The following is a 9,634-nucleotide window of genomic DNA, read 5'->3' on the forward strand; positions in this document are numbered from 1 at the left end:
GGGGGGGGGGGGGGGGGGTGAGAAAATCATGAAAATCCATGCCGACATTGTTCGCATGTACTAAAATACATACCAAATTCACCACACTGCCCATATATATACACACATGACAAGCAGAGTAAGCACACCCATTTCAAACACGAATTACACAATTTACATATACATACATCATAACAACAAACTAGGTTATATATGGTACACCCACTGATTACTACTGGCTAGGCTCGAACACATGATCCTTATACAGAAAAATCATTTCGTGCCACTAGACCACAAGATCATTGACATTATCTTGTTAGGTTAAAGCAGGGAAATAGAAGGGAGAGGAAGAAAGGCAATAAAAGGGGAAAATAAAATATACATAGAATGATGAAAAAAAACCCTTTAAATTCATAAATTCATGCAATAGTTGGGTGATAATCGTGTTTATGTCCATGCTTCTACCCCATATATAGACCTATTTTGAGTGAAAAAAATATTTTGATTTTATGCAAAATGTGTCTTAATTCATTTGTTTATATTCTTATGTGCATAAATTGCTAAATTGAAGACAATTGTAGCCTTTCGGGACATTTTGAATGATTATCGGAGTCAATGTGAAGTTAAGGAGGTGGCTAAAATACTTTAAATGGAGCTAAAGACTGGTGTCTTCAATGGTCTTAATCACTTGGGCAAACCAAGGCAAAAGTGGAGCAAAAGAGCAAGAAATTAAAATTCTCACACAAATTCACCACTGTTCGATATTGGACCATATCTCAGCCTAGGAATATCCAAATGAAGTGATTCTTGCGTCATTGGAAAGAATACTTAAAGGGATACAACTCTTATGAAGACATCAAAGTGTAGATAAGAAGGGAAAATGGTCAAAATCAGCCTACAAACCGGACTAGTGTCGCAGGAGGATTCTCAACGCGTCGAGAAGAGGCATAATGGCCCCGATTTTACTCTAAACTAACTCGACGCGACGAGACCATCCATATCTGCAATTTTTGCTGCTCGGAATTGTCTGTTTGCCCCATTCTCCACCCCAACTATATATAGCATCATTTTCTCTCAATCCTAAGAGGGACTGCGGTTTGGAAGACAAAGGGAGTTAAGAGAGGTGATTCTTCACACTCCAAAGGAAGGAGGGATATCCACACCTTGGAAGAGTATAATCATTGCAAAAGCTTTGGAGAAAGATTGGATGATCAAAAGCTACCAACTAGAGAAAGAGAAGAGCTTGGAAGACACATTTGGGAGAATAATCTCTTCCTCTCTTCTTTACTTTAAGCTTTTATTGTATCTTCCTAGCTTGAGATTATTGTTATTGAAACTATGTTAGTCATGGTTGGCTAAGCTTGTCTTTGAGATTTTTGGGTATAAAAGTGCTTATGAACCTATATGCCTTGTTCTTAATTTTCTTAATGATATATTTGTATTTAGGTTTTATGACTTGTGTTGCAATTGTGATTTATATTGTTGATGCTTGTAATTAAAAACCTAAATTACTTGTTTCACTGCTATATATATTTATGTCTTGATGGGAGTTAAGGTATATATTAGAGTACCCACTGCACATCAATTGCGCTTGACTATTGTTTCTTGGAAGAGAGCATTTGGTTAAGAGATTTTAAGATGCTTGTTCTTGTTTTGTAGCTATGAACCGATACTACATTGTAACATAGTCAATAATACTAAAAAAAAAAAGTTAGCATTAGGTGATTAAACACTTGACCCCCAAAAATCTCAGTCTTACTTTCTTGTATTTCTCAATTTGATTGTCTTGTTCCTTGTTAATTACTTTTAATTTTGTAGTCAATATTCCATCGTTTTCGTTAGGATTAGTTTAAAAAGAATTGATTAGTAACTGGTGTTTGATATGCCCCGTTTTTCTGTAGATCAATAACTCTGTATACTCCGAGTATTTGTTTATCAAAATATGCTACAATCATTGGGGCTTATCCATTTCTCGTTCGGCATATCATGTCAATGGTAACTCAAGAGATGGAAGAAGGCAAGTTTGTGAAAAACTTGGGAATATCGATTGGACAACATGGTAGGAATACTATTTCGTGCGACTTAGCCAGATCAAGACTTTGACTCCTTAACCGTAAATAGTTGAACCACTTTGTTAATAGCATGCTTACAAACCAAATTACAACAGAGAAAAAAAATAAACATGACAACCATCATCCCATTCATTCTCAATTATCTTATTAATTATATATAGAATTCAAAACAAATATATATTACATTTCTTACGTAAAATGATCTCAGACAAAAACTTCTATTAAAAAAATATATATATCTTTCACTCTTTGTTTCAAAGTGGCATGTGATGGTGTTGACGTTAGATGTTGGGAATCATTGACGTTTAAGGCACAATATAATAAAATATCCCATTCTTTCTTTGTCAAATAAGGTAGCTGTCTCATCCCTACATCTAATCATTACGTACCTTCCTTTTTTCCTTTAATTTATTAAACATTAAAACCGTATGGTAATTAATATGATAAAAACTTGTGTGAGACCGTCTCACCATGAGACGGGTTGGGTCGGGTCAAGATACAAATGTAGCACTTATATACACAAATGTCATACTTATATGATCAAATGTAATACTAATCAGGAATAAAATTTTTGTTACTTATTAGGGTAAATGTAATACTTTTAAGGGAAAATATAATACTTTTACATTTCGATTTAAAATTATTACATTTTTCCACAAAAGCATTATATTTGCCCTTATAAGTGAGAGGCACTTGTCAACATTATTTATTATGAAAAATGTATTACTTTTTCTCTTATAAGTAACAAAAATTGTATTTTTGATTAGTGTTATATTTGAGCATATAAGTGTGAGATTTGCACATATAAGTATGACATTTGCATGGTGCTTTGACCCGACCCGACCCGTCTCACGAATAAGGATCCGTGAGACGGTCTCACACAAGTGTTACCCAATTAATATATGTAGAAACTATACATTTTCACCTCATATATCACCATAAAATTTATATTAATAGGACGTCCACCGTAATAAAAACGATAGTAAAAATTAACCGGCTTGAAGGCGTCATTCGAACGGTGATTTTTTTTTTTTTTAAATACTGTGGTTAATGTTTAATTAATCGTCATGTGGATAAGGATGATCATAAACTAAATTAAAATGTCATTATGATGTTCTAAAATATGTGCACTTGCATTATAACCTAGGAGGTCTATATATATATATATATATATATATATATATATATATATATATATATATATTTATTTATTTATTTATTTATTTATTTATGGGAAAATTGTAATTTATGCCCCTCCATAATATGCCAATTATCAATGTCACCCCTGAATTTTAGTGGTGTAAATATTGCCCATCAATTTTAAAAAACGGTACATATATTGCCCCTCCCGTGGTGTAAATATTGTCCCTCCTGTTGGTACGGGAGGGGCAATATATGTACCGTTTTTAAAAATTGAGGGGCAACATTTACACCACTAATAATTCAGGGGTAACATTAATAATTGGCATATTATGGAGGGACAAAAATTACAATTTTTCCTTTATTTATTTATTTATGATCAATGCGAATCATGGCTTAAATGAGAACTTGCGAACTTGTATTAATGTACACAATTTATTACATAAATATACACAATTTATTTTAACAGTATATTATGTATACTGTGCACCTAGAGTAGTATATTGTATGTAGTAGTTTGCAGGCTCTCAATTGTGTGTGTAGGCAGCATGAAATAAGTTTTATATATTTATAAAAAGAGTCACATTTTTTTTTTCTTCTTGTTTTTCAGCAATTCTCAACCATCGATCTACTTAGATGGATGACTTAAATTAGCCATCACTTTTTTTTTCTTTTTTCCTTCCATTTGATTAATGCCCTTGTGGTATGTACATAATCTATTAATTGTATGCACATAAACTTTCATACGTAAGTACATAACTTGTTTACTATAAATGTATCATGTCATGTAATTCTAACATTCGTCTAAGTTCATAATATGTTAACTATAGCTAAATAAAATTAAAATTGAAATTCATAAATTGAGTGTATGACATGTAATCATAATTATGGTACAATTTTAATAGATATTTGGTTGAAAATTAGCAAGTTTTTATTATAAACTTAAGGTATTGATTATATAAATTTGTAGTGGTTGGACAAAGTACTGGATCGGACGAGACTAAATGCTATTATTCTAACCTGGAGGAGTCAAAGCAATTAACATAGTCAAATAGTAACAGCCAAGCAGAGCATGTGAAATGGCGCACTTAAGGCAGAGGCCAACACACTTATTCGAGCATCAACCAATAAAGAGTAGAAGTTATGAAGGGGAGTGCACATCAATTACTAAAGAGCCGCAATACTTAGTGAGGGGAGCCATTTCACTTATTTGGAGGTCGTTGTGCTCATTAATGTTGTAACCATTACCACTAATATAAAGGCTGACCGCATGTAACAACAAGGGGGGACACACTCAAATAAACTTGTACTCATCACTCTTGGAAATACACTTACAACTACTATGTCTGATTATTTCTTTCCAAAGATACTCCGGTAGCATTATTACCGTCAATATGATTGTAGGTGATAAATAAATTCAAAGTTAAATGTTCATAAATTGAGTGTTTGAAATGTAATCATGATAGACTATGGTATTGTTTTAAGAGATATTTAGTTGTAAGTTAGCAAGTTTTTATTATGGACTTAAGGTATTGATTTTATAAATATGTATTTAACCTATTATGTACTTGCAGTACCAATCTTGTTCTTGATTGTGTGAAAAGGTTCCACTGAAGGCACTGTTTATGTGAATAACGAAACTATATCTGTTTAGATCAGGATGAACCTAACAAGGTGGACTATTATTCAGGATATAATGATTACTAGACTATACTTTTGAGTTTATGTTGAGGCAATCTTAATAAAATCAATTATACCTATTAATTAGAATTATAACTTTATATTATACTACAATGTTTTTATCTTGTTTTTTCATACTGGGGTTGAATTGCGAATTGAGAACACAGCCATTCAAGCTGGTTTTGTAGCGCAACTTATGCAAATTTTATGAATAACTACATAATTAATATTTTAGAATTTGTTTGTTTGCAATCTTTTCAATTTCATTCCCAAATAAATGAAAACTTGCATTCTCAAAACAAAACAATGAAAAGACTACACAAGAAAGGTAGTAAATGTTTGTTGAAAATAATGGTTTTGTTTTTGTTGTTGTTTTTGTGTTTTGTGTTTTGTGGAGAAAAGGTGGGAATGGAATGCATGGAAAGCTTATGCGTACTTGGGGACCACATGACCAGGCCTTTGTTTGGTCCAATTATAAGTAATTGAACACAAGACTTCAATATGAAAAGTCTTTGATTCTAGAAGTTTTTTTTTTTTCTTTTTTAATAACTCAGGATTTCTATACATTTATGCACAGAATGAGTTAAATCAAATCTCCCAATGAGTATGTCCAAAGAAAAAATCAAATCCCATCCTATTATTAGTAGCAAGTTTTAAGTAAAATTTCTCATCTACTAAATTAATTGTTGATCCATATTTTATACCAACCCTAATAACCTCTTTGTAAAGCATTCCATCCAACTTGGTACTTTTAAATTATAGTAATTTTAAGAAAATATTGTACATGTACCATATATCATGTTACATGATTTCTTTTTGATATTTTAAATTAAAACACTAGATATTTAATGATTGTTTTGATTTTCTTCAAGTGATTGATGGTATTAATGCGAATTAACACAAACAATAATTAAGAGAAATTAATAATGAGATGAGAAAGTAATTGCATTGAGCAAATGGTACTTATTCTTGTCTTCTAGTTCACTATAGTGTGAGATAAATACATAATAATTGTTTGAATATTACAAATTATGGAATACATATACCTTTATTTTTTGTACGCCAGAGGGGCACGCAGATTAGTGGATTATCCTAGTGGCAACGCCTTTCCCGTCTCTCCCCCGCAGGGTCATCATATCTTCAAGTGGGTGTTCCAGGACAAATGTCCCCCACTCGGAGTTTTTCCCCAAATTGACTAAGAAGTCAACACATTGGTTCCCTTCTCTCAAAACATGCGTGATAACAAATATAATTGTTAAAGAACCATGAAAAATCATCTCCCAATGGCCAACCAATATAAGATTTTTTAGATATATTAACGCAATCTAACATGTGTGTTAGTCTCACTAGATTAAGTTTTCTAATTGAATTTAGATTGACTTCTCATAGATCGAATTCAATCACTTTATTATACGTAGAATATAACACAATATCTACTTGGCCTGCGTTTGTGCTTACATCGCTTTGTTAGAAAGAATTGTATGAATACAAAACACTATGCCAACATTTAAAGTAAAGATATCTTAAAATTTAATAGGTCCAAAAAGATTTAGTAAAGATTGGTGATGATTGTGGAGTTGAATGAGGCCACCATTAAGTGTAGTGTAGTGGTACAGTAATTGGGAATTTGGAGAGTGAGAGTTTTTTGGAGTCCCTTTACCAGAAAAACGGACCTATTCGAAAGATGAAAAGCCCCTTTCACCGGCCAACCTACCCCACTTTCACAGTACGTAATTCCCACTACTCGCGTTTCATCTAACTCCGTTACCGTCAGGCTCATTCCCGCCGTTGCAATTTCTACACGTGCGGCCGTCTGCTGACGTGCCGTGTCTTCCCGGGCGCGTGGGGGGTTTTTCAAGGGAGAAGGCGAGTGGAACCGTTGCCGACCAGGAGCCGAAACAATAGGCTTGAAGAAACAACCCGCATGGACAAACGCCCCTTCCCTCTCCCGCTGGGCCCCCCTTTATAACCCCATCTTCTTCCCCCGCACCCATTCTCGTCCTTCTTCCTTTTTCTACAAAACACCTGCGTTCTCTCTATACGTATAGAGAGAGAAAGAGAGAGAGAGAGTACGGTTGCTCGGTAGAACGAGGAAAAATGGATGAAGAAAGCGAGCATTCGGAGTTCTTCATCGGAAAAAATGGCTCAAAGCTGCAGAAGAAACATTCCTGTATTTTCATGGCGGCGACGGCGGCGGTAGCGGCGGTGGAAGAAGGTAGAATGTAGAGGAGGCTCTAACAATCACGCCTGCGAAAGAAAAAGGAATAAACAAAAAAAAAGGCAGACAGAATGGAGCCAGGCATGAAGAAATCACGTACCTTCTACTGTTCTTCAACCTTTTCTTTGTATTTCATTTGTTTTCTGCAAGATTATCCCTAACTACTCAGCAAAACTTTCATCGATCTCCTGCCGCCATAGCTCAAACTTGATTCATGTCTTCCAAATTACTCCTTCCGGCCTGCAGGAATGAAGTATTATTGAATCTAGCTTGGCATTAATATATTTATTATTTATCATTTTGCAATTTTAATTTACATTATTATATTTATTTATTTATATCTGCTGTTTTCCGGTTGGATTTCTCGATGTTTGTTTCCAATAAACGCAGCTTCTGATCCACATGTCTTCATACAATATATATGCTTAGCTTGTTTCAACTTAAAAATAACTCTTCTTTATTATAATAATTAAGAATTTAATTACATTTTGCAGCTAATTACATACATTTTTTACTGTTTAACCTTGTGATTTTGCGATATTCATCCTGTTTTTCATTGCTATTATGGTGCATACAGAATTATAACATGAAATGAAGAATAAGTAGTGGAGGTTGGTTCCATTTTTAGGTATTTATTTGTTTACGGATTGTGTAATTTTTTAATTTTAGAGTCTGTAAAAGATTATTTTTTACTGACATTCATCAACAGTACTGAAGTTAATTATGGCTTATGGATTTATCCATTTCGGTGTTTGCCGACATTTGGGAATTTTACGGCTCTATACGGCAATGATGCCTTGTGTGAATTTTATAAAATACCAAAAACAAAGGGAAAAGAATAAGTCTTTTTTGGGGATAATGGTAATAAATAAACATATCATTGTTCATTTATTCTCTTCATTATGTCAATAATTAAACATATCATTTTTCATTTATTCTCAGCATTATGTCAATATATAATCATATAATTATTCATTACGTCTCTTTTGCCTGTCCTAAATTTTACTCATCTTAATGTAGTGACTTATTATTATGTGGTGAGGTTGACTTAATTGAGTAGTAAACAAAAAGAGAATTTTTTCCCTTGATAAATTTCTATACAATGTTTGATAGGTTGAACATTGATGTAATTTTATTTTAGTTGAGGAATAAATATCCAGATATATTCCAATATATCGACTTTACTTAATCATCAACTTTGAATAATTGTTTTTTTTTGTTTGTCTTGGGATGACCTAAAAATGGTTCCTAAAGGCATTAAAATTATTCAAGTAAATATTTAGGAATTAATCATTTAAATGTGAGAAGTTAAATCACTTTATGGTGCCTAAAAAATATATAAATATGTGCTTTAGTTTGTGGAGTTTATGATCTATTAATTATGGAGAATTACTTACGGTCTTATGGTTAAATGGCACTGATTTTTTATTTTTGGTTAGGATGTCAAAAGTTTGACATTCAAACTTTATTGAAGGTAGTTGAATATTTTAATTACAGTTTTACATGTAATTTTATAATCTATTTGAACCTTATTTCTTTGTTATAATCTGATAATAAAGTGAGAAGCTGGATTATAATATAATTTGCCTCACCAAATCTAAAGAAAGGGTGAACTATTATTGAGGAAACACAAGACATACCCATAAAAGAACTATTATTTGATGTAGCAATTTTGGATATATATATATATATATATATATATATATATATATATATATATATTATTACTTTAGTTTTATAATTTCGTACTTGTCATTATAAATTGGTGTCATAAAATTTTCTTTTTTCAGGCTCTTGACTAGGCATGTTGTCTGGTCGGACGGCACTTGGCCCTCTACTAGGTCCTGTGCCTGCTCTCACCACACTTATCCTTAGACAACATATATGCATCTTATTAATCACTAATGCTTAATTAAATCACAACATAATCTATGTTCAAGTCACTTAATCATGCTGCATATTACACAAATAATTATTGCCCATCATATCTAGTCGGTCGAGGTGCTGCAAGTGCCGTGCCACCACATAAATGGAGTTTTTTTTTTTTTTTTTTTTTTTTTTTTTTTTAGGATTATGAGACAATTTTTATATTTGGTTCTCAACTATAAATTTTTTACATTTAGTTTCACAAATTTTTTTTTTGTATATTTGGTTTCTTCAAATTAGTTTTCAGTCAGTAATGACTTATCTTAAAAGACAAATCATCATTTATTTTTGGCTAAATTGTCATTCCACACCATGAACTATATTGGATTATTCATGCCGCACCTTGAACTTTTATAACGTCCATTTCGATACACAAACCATTAATTTTTTTTCATCTAGCAATTTTTACAGGTTACCTACAAGTTATAGGTAATATATGCTGACTTGGACTTTTTTTTTTTCTTCTTTTTTTTTTTTGAATTTTTTTTTGTTTTCTTCTCAACCTTCTCAAGCCCAACCACCGGTACCGAAACCGTAAAATTTAAAAAAAATTCTTATATTTAGACATTTAGCTACTGGCAGTAGCTAAATAAATAAATAAATAAATAAATAAATAAAT

Source organism: Ipomoea triloba, chromosome 3 (assembly GCF_003576645.1).
Source record: "Ipomoea triloba cultivar NCNSP0323 chromosome 3, ASM357664v1".
NCBI classification, from domain to species: Eukaryota; Viridiplantae; Streptophyta; class Magnoliopsida; order Solanales; family Convolvulaceae; genus Ipomoea; species Ipomoea triloba.